Consider the following 14,925-nt stretch of genomic DNA (forward strand, 5'->3'; position numbering starts at 1 on the left):
CGGGGAAGACTTCGCCCTGGGGGACAGGAGCGGGGCTCGGCAGGGTGGAAAATTGGGGATTTTTGAAGGCCCGGGTGGTCGTTTCGGGAGTGTGCCCCCGGCTTCCAGGCCTGCCTCCGTGTTGTACGCACCAGGGCGGTCACCGTGAGGGGTGAGGCTCTGAGCAGAGGAGCAATCTGTTGGGTGGTCCAAGCAGTCCGTAGTTCCACATTGCTCCATAATTCCGTGCTGCTCAATGGCTTGCCTTCAGCTGGAGCACAAGATTCACTTCACTGGCAAATGCTCTAAACGCGCCTTGGTTTTCTGGAGGCTTCTCTTTCCCCCAGAGGCTCCAAGGTGCAGACCCAGGCTGTCCCTGCAGAGCTGGCCATCTCCAAGGAGCTCCTGTGCGGGCTCTGGGCAGTTTCTGGGTCTCCCTCTGAAAACTGGGAAATCGGCATCTAATCCCCAGTGACTAAAAGCTAGGTTCAACCCAGGATGAAGAGCGAGGCACAGTCAATTACTGCAGGGCTGAATGCGATGTGCCCTTTGCAGGCCTGGCCTCTGTCTGGGGTGCAGCCACGGCCTCCCTGCTGCCTCCAAACGCGCCCTTTTTGCTGCTGAGTTAGTGCCCCTTGGACGCGCTGCCTGCTGGCGGCTCTCAGACGCTGCCTTTTGGGTTCATTGGTAATGGCAGGTGGTGATCCAAGAGACAAAGAAGTCTAACGAACAATCCTGGGATCTTCACAGGACACGCACTTTTAGGCATGAATATTTTAAAATATTTTGATAGGAAGGAATGTTGTATAATTTACTGAATTTTTAATAGAATTTTGCTTTTCTTCTCATACAGGCTCATCATTTCTGTAGTTACTGCAGCCTAGCTAATAAACACAGGGTTGGGAGACTGATTAAAGGAAGGGTTTGGGTATCTGTATTGTTCTGGTTTAATTGCTGCTCAAGCAATGATTCAGTGTTGTTTTTGGCAGCTGAGCAGCATTTGTCTGGCACTGTGAAATTCCCCGCTTATGTCCACGAGGCTCATCTGTTGCTGACTCGCAAAGGCATGCAGATTTATACTTTTATAATGTTAATTGTAGGGGAAAATGAGAAAACTAGCAATTTAGGTGTGGAAAAGCACTGTAATGATACCTCTAAAATGCTTCTAGAGGCTAGAAAATCTTTCCAGAAAGAGAGCTTGAAATTCATAGGTTTATCCAGGCCAGTTGCTGCTTCTGTTTCTAGAACGTATGTATATTGTATGTCATGAGCTGCATCCTATGACACCCACTTTAAAAAGTGAATAAAGAGAGGGTAATGTGCTGAAAGACAGCCAATTATTTCATAAATGTAAACTACACTAAAAAGTGATGTACGGCATTATATATTTATGGATACAATTTTGTTCTACTGTCACATAACAAAATGAATAATACATTAGTCCAAGAACTTGTCATTAAGTGAACTTCTTTGTTGCATTGCCATTAAAATAAAGTCCTTGGTCTGTGTATATGCATGACATTAACCCTTTTCTGGGAGTGCAGTGTAGTGTGAGTGAAGGTACTATGAGACTGTAAATTTGAAGTAGATTTTATAATTTTTAAGGTGAAAGGATTCTAATGAGATTCATCTAAGATTTGAAGTCATTCAGGATGGTTTTACAACTCTTTTTCTGTTAATGAGATGTGATAAATGGAATTGATACTGAGTATTATTTGGACAAGAAAATGCTGTTCTTTTTGACAGTCTCTATTATCTGAACATTTTTGTAGTAACCGGTTGGAAAGAGAGAGTTCCTTTGCAAGAATTGATGAGAAGGTGGATTCAGGGAAGACTTATTTAAACGTTAGAAAACTTCCAGGTAAGACTAAAAGTTCTGCTTGATCAGATTTAACTGTAGAATATCAAGCTATTTTGTATTTTAAGTCAAATTAAGTATTATTTTTTTTCCAAGAAGTCAGAGGAACATCTATTTACAGTCTGATGAGGAAGACTAAAGGGGTGATCAGTCTTGGTGATTAGGAGAAAATTAACTTTATGTTTAAACGTACTGGACTGGATATGGGAATTTCAGGCCCCAGCTTAAATTCTTGTCTTGCCCCATGAGCCCAGCTGAGGGGCAGGGGTAGAGAAAACCCATATACAGTTTGATGGTGTAGCTGTCATAATGTTGAGCCTCCCAGGTATTCTGCAGAGTTCTCCATATAGATGTATATGATGAGTTTGCACCTTTCAAAAGTAAGATTAAACTTAGCTGAAATACCATTTATCTCAGGATGTGTTAATCTGATTTTTTTTTCCTATTTTCTTCTTTTTCCCTGTAATGTAGTTGACAGAAAAATTGGATCAGTTTACTACCAACTTGGACGTGAAAGGTGAACACTGAATTTTCTATTACTTCATTTTAATGCAATGTGTACACCTCACTATTTGATAAATTCAGACCTTCCGGGGAAAAACTGAGAATCACATTTTGGACACAAAGGATCAGATGTTGACTTACATTGCAGAGACTATTGGTTTAATTTTCAAGTTTGAGAGGAAAAAATGGTTTCTCTGCAATATTTTGAAATTTAAGGGTGTTGTTTTCATACTGGAGCCCTGTTGTTAGCTATGTGCCACATTTGTGGGTAGGAGATTCTTGGGCAAAAGGGAACGCTTAAGGAAAAGGACAATAGGTATAGCAGTATAAAAAACAAAACCAACCAAACAAAAAACAAACAAACAAAAAAAACACCCTGAGGAATTTGAGGTCATGAAAGCTTTGTGAAGCAAATTTAGCTTAGGTCCCGCCCTAAGGTTAAATTAACTGAACAAGACATGGAAAAGCACTGAGCAAAGCATGAGAAATTGCCAAATGTGACAGGTAATGGTGGAGAAGCTGACAATGGTTACATATATGAGGGAGGTGCTGCCAAGCTACAGCACAGTGATGAGTCAATAGCGTGATGCTGTGGAGAAAAGCAGCTGTAGCTTTGAAGTGTGCTCATAGGGAGACGGCTACAAGACATGGGAGACTGCAACCCTACTGTAATTACACTTGAAAAGGCCTGAGGTAGGCCGCGGTGTTCAGTTTTCAATGCATCTCTTCCAGAAAAGAGAGAGAGCAGAGATTCAACAAGGGTGGGGTGGAAATTGACAAGAGAATATGAAAAAGGTGAGAAACTGAATGAGATGTTTGCTCCACAAGAGACGTTTGAGAGAGCAAAGAGTCATTAAGAAAGTGGGGCCCTGTAACAGAACAGTGATCTGTTATCATCTGTTCCTAATGAAATTGGAAGAAGTGTTTGGCTACTGAGTAAATTCTTAATTGTGAAGTGTTGAAACATTTACCTCTGGGAAGCAATAACAGAGCAGAAAAACATCAGGTGTGCCTATACCTGACAGCTCTTGCCTCAGCACAAGGATGTAGGTTAGATCACATCTTGAGGCCTTTCCAATCCTACATTTTTATGGTTCCATGCTCACTTTGTACAGAGACTTTCTTCTGCAAATCTAGCAAACAAAATTAGGTCTAGGAAAGCAGTTTTCCTAGGCATACATACTAGTGCTGATATTAATTCATTTAAATAATTTCTCCCATGAGGTGTTGTCTCTTTTTTTTTTTGTTGACTGGTTTCCTTAAGCCATGAAATAACTGCCACTACTTAGCTCTGCCATTGTTGACTTTAGAGTTCCTGGTGGAAGTATTATTCCTTATGTTTGTATCTTTCAAAGCATTGTGCTCATCTGTGAGCTATAGAATTAATGATGGTAAGCTTTTGAAGTATTATATCCTGAACAGATGTTTCAGTCGTTTTTAAACACTGACTCTTACGTTGGCATCTATCCATAGCCAAGAGGAGAACCTGTTCACAGGAAAGGCATGAGCTCATTGTATCAACGTGTGCTGCGTTTCTTTCTCAAAAGTTAGCAGGAATGCTTGTATTAATTTTAAATGTGTAGCTATGGTACGGATTATCCGGTATCATTAGCAGCTTCAGAGGATAGGTGTTTAATATTAATAATCACTGTTAGCCTATAGACTTAATTAGGATGAGAAGTGTCTGGATGCTGTGCAGAACCAGTCTTGGTTCTAGATGCTGTTCCTGTCTGCAGCAGGCACATCCTGAGTGCTGAGCTTTTGTCTCCAGGCGGCTGAGAACAGCATGTCCTCACTGCCGCTTATCGATACTGCTTCTCCTCCCTGGTTCTAGGACTCTTTAAAAGGTTTCTGGCTCTTAACCAGAAATGAAGAGCGTGAGTGCCTATTGAAACAGTCCCTTGCAGTCAGGCAGTTTTTTCTTCTGTGTGGGAGTAGCTGCCTTTGCTCTCCTAAGGTAAGTTTTCTTGACTTCTGCTCTCAGGGACAGAATACAAGGGTTACTTGGGCTGTCATCAGCAGTTTAACTCATTTGCCTGGCTACCCTTAAAAAGACTTTGCTTAAGCCAAGTGTAGATTTCTACCCATTCAGGGTTGAAAGGGTAGGAAAATAGGAAAAACATACAGATATTCAGAAGTGAAAAATACAGTGGAACTGTTGAAATTCTCCTCAACTTGCAGAGCTTGTAAGTACGGAGGCGCAAATCCACACTCAATATGCCGCTTGGTACAGTATATAAAAACTCTGCAGTGGAGTTATGCAGCTCAGTTACCACAGTTCATAAACTATGCAGCTCAATTAAGAAGGTCCTTTATGTGGGAAACAATGTGAATGGAAATAGATGCCTGAAGTAAAATATGCAGTTCAATTGGAAAATGATTCAGGTAGGTAATGAAAATATGCTATCTGATATGCAAAATGTGAATGTGAGAGGGTGTGTGTGCATGTATGCATGTGAGTGTGTAAAAATAGATTGGGTGTGTTTACAGTTTGTCCATCACAGCAAGAAAGGATGCTGAGCGTCTGAAGAACCGTCAGATGGGCCTGAAGTGACATTTGTTTGTTGCCTATGAGTATTGTGGGACTTTCTCCAAAACAGAACTGGCTATAAAGAAATAAGTATTCAAACTTTTCTGGTTCTGATATAGTTTATCAATGAGATGGCACTTAGATGCACAGCAGATGTTGTCTTTTGTGATGCAGATGAGCCTTTTGGAGCAGTGCAGCTGATAATGAGCTCTGTGTATTGTTACAAGATAGGGCTGCCAGGCAATAGCCACCTACGAACCCAACTAACGAACAGCTACAGTGCTGAGGCAGAGTCTAGTTCCTCTGAGACAACAGGTCAAATCGTATGGTTTTTAGTCTTCATTCAGGGAAAACCTATTTTAATTTCAACGGGAGCTTTGACTTTGTCTGGAACACAGGGTTTGGCCTTTAGAAATAAACAGCTATTCTAAAAGTGTCAAACCAGATTGCTTTGTCAGTAATTGGAGTATAAACAATCCTTAGTGTGAAAATAATAACTAGAATAGTTTAAAAAATAGTGTTAATTGCTAACATGGAATTTGATAGAAATATTAGGTTGATATCTAACAATTTGTTTGGCAGGAGAGTTTACTGTCCTAAATACTCCAGTGTATGAAATTATGCAAGTACACTAATTATTGGACTGCTGCCAGTCAAATGCATGGCCCAGAAATATTTCTGGTAAACTAGTCCATATAGAAACCAAAGATTACTTCATAAATGCCTGTGTCATTATTCACTTCTTTATCTGGAACAGCAAATAGGCATAAGGAAACTTGTGGAAATACCTACTGGGAGAACAAAAGATGAAAACCTTCTAAGAGTTGCTCGATTGACTTCAGTGAGCTTTTGAGAGGTTCTTATTTCTGGAGAGAAATGTTTCTTCCTCAGAGGAATGGACACACCAGGATACGTTATCTGAAAGGAAAAAAAAATCAAATTATATTTATCTCATTATGGTAGAGGAAGCATTGAATCTGTTTCTATAGTTCTTAGACAAAATCGTTAATATCTGTGTAAAAGATGCAGCTGTGAACTAGTTAACTATGTGGCATGCGGTAGGTAAAGAATTTGCTTACAAAGGAAATGTTTCCATGTTCCTCAAGGTATTTGTGTCCTCGCCGATTCCATCAGAATCAGAGGAATTTTTGCCAGGTTTTAAAAATCTGAGTGGATTAAGGGAACAGTCATCAGTGTCTTGCTTAGCAAGATTTTGAGGCATCAGTGCACATACTTAAAGGACAGCAGTAGGCACTGCGCCATCTGTGCTAAATCTGTCTTCTGACAATGCTACCGCTGGTGGCTGACCACCAGGCCCTACAACACAGAGCTAAATTTTGTTATTTGAGCTTGCTGATCATCTGAACGCAGACTTTAGACTAATAATTGCCTGGCTTTGAAGTTAATGTAAACTATCTGGAGGCATGATCCATAACTTCTGTACTATCCTCATTGGTTTCTGTGGCTGATTTCAGGCATACAACAGATTTCTGGCATCTAGATGTATGCAGGGACATAAACCTAATTTTTTTTTCTATTATCTTTTTACGTTAGTAGGTTGTGGATGAACGTGGATTTTTATGAACGCTCTAAATTAAAGAGACTTCAGCTTGACTGTGAAATTAATAGAGCTATCAAAAAGCCCACTGTCATTCTACAACAATTGTTAATTATTTACAAGCAAACTTCTGCAAGAACGGTATTGTAGCTGTCAGCATTGTTGTTATTAAAATTAAACTGCTTTGCCTGAGTAGAAGATAACATGACTCATTTAGGCTAAATGCAATGAATACAGAATATTCTGTTTCTTTTCACCAATTAGTCAGAGAGAACAATAGCATCCTTCTTTCCTAACAAGATGTTTATTTAAACAAGTCTAACAAAATACGTTATTTTCAGGACTTTAAGAAGGACACAAATTCATTGCAGCTATTACGAAGGTTAAAACCAAGTTTTTTCTAGGATGGGAAAACTCTTCATAAAGTCAATTCTCCTCTTTCAGATAGTGAAGTATGCATGTACATCTTTTTGCCTAACTGCAATACATTGTTTATCATGTGCTTTATGTGCTTTAGATTCATGAGTTGCTCAAGTGCTATCTATTGTCTTTAATTTCATTTGTCTTTCCAAGCATATCCTGGTCCAGTGGTATTCGGTGTTCTTTCTGTAGCTGATTACATTTTTTATAAACGGTAGGAGGGAAGTCGAAGAACGTTCAAGAAGACTGCGGTGGGTGGCTTGACTCAGGCTTCCTGTGACTTTCTTTAACGTGCAATCCTGCATTAGCTAACATTTCATTGTCTTGGTGACATTAGTGGTGTATAACAGTGAATCCATCAATGAAAAAACAAAAGAATTAAGGTATGAATATCTCAGGGCTGTAAAGGGTGATGCTAGCATGGCAAAGCCCTGCAGCGAGTGTACAGATTGGAAGGGACTGAAGCCCCTAGCCAGAAGAGTGCCACGTTGCTTTGTCTTTCTTCAAGGTAATGCCATCAGTCTTCTTTTCTAAGCTTGTTTGGGTTTCTTGCACCTGATCTTTACTTTGCCTTACTCTCCTCAGTCAGCTGTCTTTGTTGGTTTTCTCTCTGACTATACAGATGATTCTGGGAGCAGAGAACCTTCACTCCAGGGTAAGATATATTCTGTGCAGGACTCCTTGCTGCTGTCCACCTCATGGTATTAAGAGAATGGGTTGTCTGAGAAGGCAGTCAACGTTCATCTTATCCTTTTTAGTGTAGCTATCAGAAGAGCTTTTCCACATAAATCTTCTCGGGACTGTGATTAGCTCTGACTGTAGGTGTGTTTGAGTAAGCACAAAACCAGCTTGTGGTTCTACCTTTCCTTCTGTATAAAAAATTGAAAAGATTGTCAGACACTGGGGGGAAATGTTACTTCTGTTGCTTGCAGCGAGTGAAGGAATCAACCTGTTAATTCCCACTGTGCAGTAACTTAAATCAGATGCAGAAGGAAAATCCAAGATCCCTTTTGTGCTCTCCTAAGCCAATAGTTAGGCCATCCTGATTTTTAAAATACTTTCTAATATCTCTTGTTTAGAAAACAATTTTTAGAGTGAAGGTTTATGTTCTGCTAACAACCTGTAAGTCTTGCATAGCCTCACAGAGGCAGAGGGAAGCAAACTGTGTGTTTCATATGCATGCTAAGTTAAAAGGAAGATGCAGAGAACACAATCATATTTAAAAAAAAAAAAGTCTCTTAGCTTCATTAAAGTATGTGTTCACCCACCGTTAATTTTGTATTTGGTTGTAGAGGCCATGCTGGAATGGTCTGGAGCTAAAAAGCTATTCTGAGTGCTTACTGTTAAAATCAAGGACTCGTAACTTAATTGTATACTCTGTGGAGCAGATTTTTTTAAGCTATAGCTTATAAATCCTTACTGTGTTGCAAAAAGACAAAAGACCTAACAAAAATGGTACAAACGTGCCTCCTCGTTATCTTTGGGCAAACAGTCATTCTTTTCTTCTGGCTAAGTAGCTGGCTGAGAGTGCTTGACGTTACCCTTTGCTGTTCTGCGAGGTGGCCAAAGCAGTATCCAAATAACCATTATGAGAAAAATGGCAGTGCTGGGACACTCCCAGTGTGGGTTTGCTCCTATGCTCAGCAACGAGGGGAAAATATAGCCCGATATCAGTTCTGTCAAGCTCCCCATGGGCCTGTGTGTAGGGTAGGGTTTAGTTACGGTTAATGCTTTGGAAATGTGGAATTTACTTATCAAAGGAAAGCTAAAGGGAGAAGTATACGGACGTGCTTAATGTGGAAGGCAAGCACGTTCAGCTTGCGTGCAAAAATCTGCCAGAATGATTTAGAAATGATTTCTCCACTGCAGCTGCCAAGCTTTGGAGGTGTTGAGGTAGGTCCTGAGCACAGGATTCACCTGGGCAGTGGCACTTTGTAAGGGCTGCCCGAAGGTCTGTGGGCTGGCGAGATAGGGCAGATGTCACCTGAAAGGATGCACGTCCTGCCCAGCGTCCTGCTCCTTCCCGAATTTTCTTTGGGCTGGTGTTCCTCCAAAGACACAGAGAGTCCAGCCTTCTCGCTGACTTCTGACAAGAGGCCCCATATTATATTATATTAACTGCTGCAATTTCCTCGTTGCTCTTAAGCAAGTTATTAATTAACTGAATGTAACCACTGGCTGTTGATAAATCCTTTTAACTAATTCAAATTCCATATCGAGCTCGGAGCGTTTTCACTCAAGCTGCTGCCGACTTTAAGCTTTGGGAAGAATTAGTTCTGAGCTGTTTTTGAGTTCTGGAGTTGGGGAAAATGGAGAGAAGATATTTGTTTGCTTGATTCCACATGACAACTCCAGGGTAACTGAATAGACTGTACGGTTGGTTTGACAAGGCTGTGCACCGAGCCAGCAGCCTCACATACCAGAGACAGGGGGATGGAAGGGGAACTGACAGTTGTAATGGATTTTATCAGAATTTCTCTAAAGACCAACAATTTGCCTTCAATTATTAATGGTTTTCAGAGGTTTCTCTCCTGAGAGGTATGAATAACTAACTTAAATAAATATGCATTCATGTAACACTTTCAATAATGAATAAATTACTGCATGGAAAGAAGTTGAGTAGCACATCCAAATATTAAATAATGGAAGAGGTTTTTGAGAGTGTGTAAAATGTTGTCTTTAATACCGGTTAAGTGACTGTTTTTTTCTGTGGATGCAGGAACTGTGGTTATTACATGTATAAATGTATTACAATCATGTTTGTTAAAAACCTGTTGTAAATTAGCTCGTAGTTGACTAGAGAGAAAAAGCAGTGCCTGTGCATCGGGGTGTGTTACAGCACGGGTGTTAATCCCACGGCGTTCTTGATTCATCTTGGGGCTCAAATGCATTTCGCTTTCCTCCCCGCTCTCAGAAGGCACTCTGTACCCCGTGCTGTAGGATTGTTGCCTTAAGTTAGGGGAACTTGGAAAATACGGACTAGAGAAGGTGTTGTCTGTACTAAAATATGTACTGAAGAGAGGCTGGAGTGGATTGCCAGATGCCTGGGAGGAACCTTAGGATATTCAGTGATTGTTTGGTGACTTCCAGTTCAGGAGACATTGAGGGACAGGGACTTTGATTTTTTTTTTACTACTTTTTAATCGTTCTAGTCCCATTTTTACTTCCAGAGTGAAATTCTTGGAGACCTTATCCTGTTGTCATCTCCTGATGGTCTGTTCTGTTTAGTCTCTCATGCTCTTTAAACAGAAATGCATGTTTTTACATTGAGTAAAACTTTGTAACAAGTCTTTTTCCTGTAATGCCATGTAGTGTTGAAAACCTGTCGAGTATATGAATTCTTATTAAGAAATACCTGAAAATGGTGAACTTCTGACAGCATCGCCATGACAATAAGTGTATTGGTATTTGTTACATGAAGCAGTTTAAGATATGTAAGCAATGTTATTCTAGCATGATATTTTAATGAAGCTACTTAGAAATTGACTTCTTACAAATCTGTCTTACTAATTTTTAAAAATGTTTTTGCTGTGTTACTTATAGCATTAGCATGTTCTGAAGCAACAGCTGAATATAAACCTTTGATTCTACTATTTATATACTGAAAATTGTAGAAAACTCTCAATAGTACATAGGTTATCAAGCAGGTATGTTAAATGAAGTATCATTTTTTTGGTCAAGTTACAAACCTTTTGCAAGAAGCACACCTGACAGGTTTACAGGTACATTCTTTCCACTCTCCATCGGTTTTGTTCTGCATGGATTTTTGCAGCCAAAATTGTGACAGGTCTGTGAGATCTGGCTCGCTTAAAGCATCATCTGAGCTATAAAACCTACCAGTTAAGCCAGTTAATCGCAGGGGAGAACATTTACCTGGTGGTTTGCAGGTCAAGGAAGGGTACTGACCTTCAGAATGGGGATAGACCTCCCTAAAAGCCCTGCAAGCCTGTTAGAAGAGATGGATCTTAAGAGGCAGTACATTTCCTCTGATTGTTTTCCAGTTGCTTCCAGTAAGAGTACAGTTTCTTTTTGTATGAGGATGGGCATTAGTCAGTTTGCAGCTCCCAGGACTGCAGCAAGGTGTTTCGTTAGCCCCCCCCCAAAATAATAAATCCTAATTAGTAGACTTCATGTTTCATTGTTTCATCATCTGGTCCAGCTCAGCATCCATGGGCTCTCTGGACGACATGAAGTGTGGAAACCTGTCATGACAGAAAAAAAACAGAGGCTTGCAGCAAACAATGGTTGTTTTGTGGGAAGAGTTTAAATATATGCAGCTGACCCCATGGGAACTGCTGTAGTCTATTCACCCTGTGTGAAAATGATGCTCTTTCAAAATAATCTTTAATCCTTTTCTTTCACTGAAAAATGTGAGAACTTTATTTAAAAGTTTTGAAAGAGCTCTCTATTTTAGTAAGTAAATGTGTTTCAAATACAAAAATAAATCAAATTATTATTGTAACACGGAGGGGGGCAGTTGTCCAAAATATCTTGCAATATTCTATCCATAAATTACGTATGTGAATGTTCTTGGGAAAGTTTCAGGCCCAAAATAATCAGGAAATGTATCCGTGCTTTCTTTTTTTTCCTGCATGGATGCATGTGGGGAAGGAAGTATCCAACAGTCTTGGAGACATTAGAAACTTTTGTGAGCGAGACATCCTTTTTCTAACGCCGCAGAACAGATTTTTCCTGTGAGGTGGGGGTGAAGGATTTCAAGGGAAGGGAATCTTGCTGTATACACAGAGTGAAAGTTTACTTTGAAGGTGATTGTAATCTTCCTCCTATTCATAGAAAAGTAAAATAAAACTAAATGTGCAGTTGTTGGGAATATTTGTCCCCACCCCCAGAGAGAATGGGAATCCAAACCTCTCTTTGTTCAATCCATGCATGTGTGAATAACATCAAACTCCCACAGGGTTTTGTAGAGCTGCTGTCCTATTTGTTTTCCTGTGGTTTTTTTTTTTTGTTTTTAATAGGACCATGTCCTAAATATTAAACCCAGTTCAGTGAAATATACGGTCTTACTCCTGGTGGTATCATGCAGCATATGTGTTATAGTCTGCACACAGAGTGCTGAAAAGGCAAAGAGCTACTAACACTGTTGTGCTTTTGCTTTCCTATAGCGTCTTTCATCCAAGGCATGCAAAGCACTTCATACAATCCAGTGTATTAAGCATGGCAACGTGTCTGTGAGGTAAGGAAATGTATTTATTTATTTATTTATTCCTTTTTATTGATAGAATAGTCAAAGCATTGGGCTGGGATTGCATGGGATTGCTATGGTTCAGCACGACCTCTGGCCTCCCAGTCCTTTAACACAAGTCTCTTCACTTAAGGAGAATTCTCTCTTCTGTAATTTGCTCGACAATTAAACCTAAAATATTTTTTGCATTGGGTGTTCAGTTTATACCGAAAAGGAAATTTACCTTTTCTTTATCAAAGAGTTCTGGCTTTTAGGATTGCTTGATCCATCAGTAAAGAAGCAGAAACATCAGCTGGCAAGGCTCTAGTTTGAAGCTGTGCTGCGGTGTTTGAGGAGAGCCATGCTCAGTGCCTGTGGCAAAATGGGTGTCATGGAGGAGAATGGGGTTTGGGAATGGATTAAGAATTGGGAGCCCTCGCTGTGCACTAGGTTAGGAGTAGAGTCCGTCCTTGGTGTGGCTCCAGCAAGGTTCATCCTCCCAGCCTGTTGTCTCTTGAAGTGCTCAACTGCAACCCGTCAGTGGCTTTGAGAGTTTATCCCTCAAGGCTGTGGGTTATGGATTTTACTGCAGAGATGAGTTAGCTCAGGACTCGGTAATGTTTAACTTTGTTCTGAAATGCACTATTATGTAAATTCCCTTCTAATTTGCTTGAACAGTGCAGTAAGAGTTTAGGTGCCTCTTGCTTTTTAGTGAGAAAACTGGAAGATGCTGTAAGGTTCACTTAACATTAAGTGCAGGTGGCCTGCGTTTCCAAAAATTCCTTAAGTACAGTGAGGGGTTTTTCATATTTATGTTGTGTAGTGTACAGCTAGATTAACAATATTGCACAGTTCTTCAAAGACTGCCCTTTTGTTTTCAGTGCGATAGCACCATCTGGTAAAACTGAGCAACTGTACTTTCATCTCAAGTCCTTTGCAAGTTATGGAAATGACTCTAACTTCTTGCAGCATTTGCCCCACTAAAAATTCAGTGTATCTGATTGCTTCCCCTTCCTCTCTGATTCCAAAAATACTTTTTTTTTTTTTTTTTTGTCCTTCTAATGTCTTTCTGCAGAATCTGAGTTCCTGATAAAACTATGACTCTTTTTTTTAGCTGAGTTCAATTGGTTCTTGGATGCCTTTAGGTCCGACTGCCCTTTTACGTGAATTTTTTATTGTTAATCTTCTCTCATTGGGGGAATTATTTTGCAAACAGACCAATTCAATTGCTTCAAGCTCTGAAACCTGTCAGGCTAGCTTTTGTTCTGATTGCTTCTGATAAGGAGCTTTGGTAAGAATGTTGTGCCTCCAGCAAGTTAAGAGACTCACCTTGGAGGGGAGCAGCTTCAAGGTCCCAGGGAACACGTGGCTCTTTCAGTTTGTCATGAAAAAGGCATCTAGGTGTAGAAAATCAGAATAAAAACTTTGAATTAGGTGTGGGAGAAGCACCACAAACCTGTGGAAATGGGCTGTGTTATAAGCTGTTTCTTTTTATGCATAATGATGGCCTGGAGTTTGTTACCAGAGCTGGAGTCACTGCTTTGTTCCCACGCTTTGACCACGTGAAGGCGTGGATGCCTGCTGCTAGCCCCCACGGACACGGCACTGACGGGGAGCCGCACAGGAGGGAGGAACTTTGGCAAGTCCTTTCGCCTGTTTTCCATTGACTGTACGTGGGGCGCAAATGTAAGGCTGATCTCAGATGCTGATCAGACGGTGATGTCTGTCCTATTGAACAAGAAGATTCTGACGATGTGGAATCGAGCTGATGAGGCATCTCAGGACCCATGCTCTGAAGCAATTTAATTGTCCAACCAGGTTCTTTTTTTTTTAAGAATAAAAGACATGTATTATGTTTTATCTTTTCTTCAGTGGCAGCTGCCTACTAGCAGTAAACTAAAACCTTGTAGTGAGTAAGGAGTTGCTTAAAGAACAATTTTCTCCTTGTAAGACCTATGCAAGGAGAGTCTTTTGGGCACTGTTACATAATTTTAGTATTAAGATGACAATACAATTCCATTTCAAAGAGCTTATGGTTAAGCAAATGTTTTTCAATATTGTCCTTACTGTCTATAAACCATGTACAAATGGAATCAGTCCATCAGAGAGAACAGGACCTTTCTGAGAAACTCTTCTGCAGAAGCACATTGAGTAGATATCATTTGCAAAAGGCCAAGAAAAGGTAGCTGTGTTTCAGTGCCTCCGATCAAAGGGAGGACTCAAATGGAACTTCATTCCTGAAGCATTTTTCTGAATTCTATGTCCAGATTTTGTTGTGCTACTTCTAAAAGTAATGTTAAAAGCCAAAAAACTTCAGACTCTCTTTTGTGTTCATGTAAAGTGTTACAGAATGATAGCATTTATTCCTTTGGACAGAAAATCTCCTCTATTGCAAGAAAAAGAGCAAGTGAACAAACCAGTGTGAGCTTACTGAGTTTTTCTTTCTAGCCTTCTTCCCAGGAAAGGATAGCTTTCCACTAACACAGAGAGTTCTGTTTTCTCTATTAAAAACAACCGCAGACAAGTGGAATAGGCTTTGTATTTTGCCCTAGAAACAGAGCGTTTCATTCAAAGATAAGGCCTCTCTGCGTTTAGGTTCATTTAGTCACCTGACGGAGAGATTGGTAACTTTTAGGCTGCTTTAGTCTGCATTCCTGAAATGCTTCACTCCTGGCACTGCAATTAACAGCTTCGGGTTCACTGCTTACCACCAGATTCCCCAGCTTTCCACTCGTGCCCTTGGATGTTGCCTGTGGTAGCAGGAGAGCAAAGCAAACAGGCTTTGTTTGAAAGAACGCAAGCTTTACACCTCTAAACATCATTGAGGATGTCAGTGTGAAACCATGAACAGGTAAAAAAAAAAAAAAAAACAGTTTGTCTATGGCTTTTTG

The 14,925-nt window shown here is 40.3% G+C and overlaps 1 protein-coding gene across 11 annotated transcripts in view; it reads left to right on the forward strand.

Annotated features, from left to right (window-relative positions):
- The first annotated feature begins 101 nt into the window (after positions 1–101).
- VEPH1 (ventricular zone expressed PH domain containing 1) overlaps positions 102–14,925 on the forward strand; it is an 88,628-nt gene continuing 73,804 nt past the window's right edge. For 2 of the 11 annotated variants that reach the window (XM_048059416.2, XM_048059414.2), the window contains exons 1-5: positions 1,741–1,840; positions 2,309–2,354; positions 4,176–4,298; positions 11,976–12,046; positions 14,749–14,885. The gene's annotated coding sequence lies outside the window, so the exon portion shown is untranslated. Of the gene's footprint in view, positions 1,841–2,308; positions 2,355–4,124; positions 4,299–4,542; positions 4,727–9,080; positions 9,388–11,975; positions 12,047–14,748; positions 14,886–14,925 lie in introns of those variants that run through there. The other 9 variants (XM_067002728.1, XM_067002729.1, XM_067002727.1 and 6 more) reach the window with 8 other exon arrangements.

Source organism: Anser cygnoides, chromosome 9 (assembly GCF_040182565.1).
Source record: "Anser cygnoides isolate HZ-2024a breed goose chromosome 9, Taihu_goose_T2T_genome, whole genome shotgun sequence".
Classification (NCBI taxonomy): domain Eukaryota; kingdom Metazoa; phylum Chordata; class Aves; order Anseriformes; family Anatidae; genus Anser; species Anser cygnoides.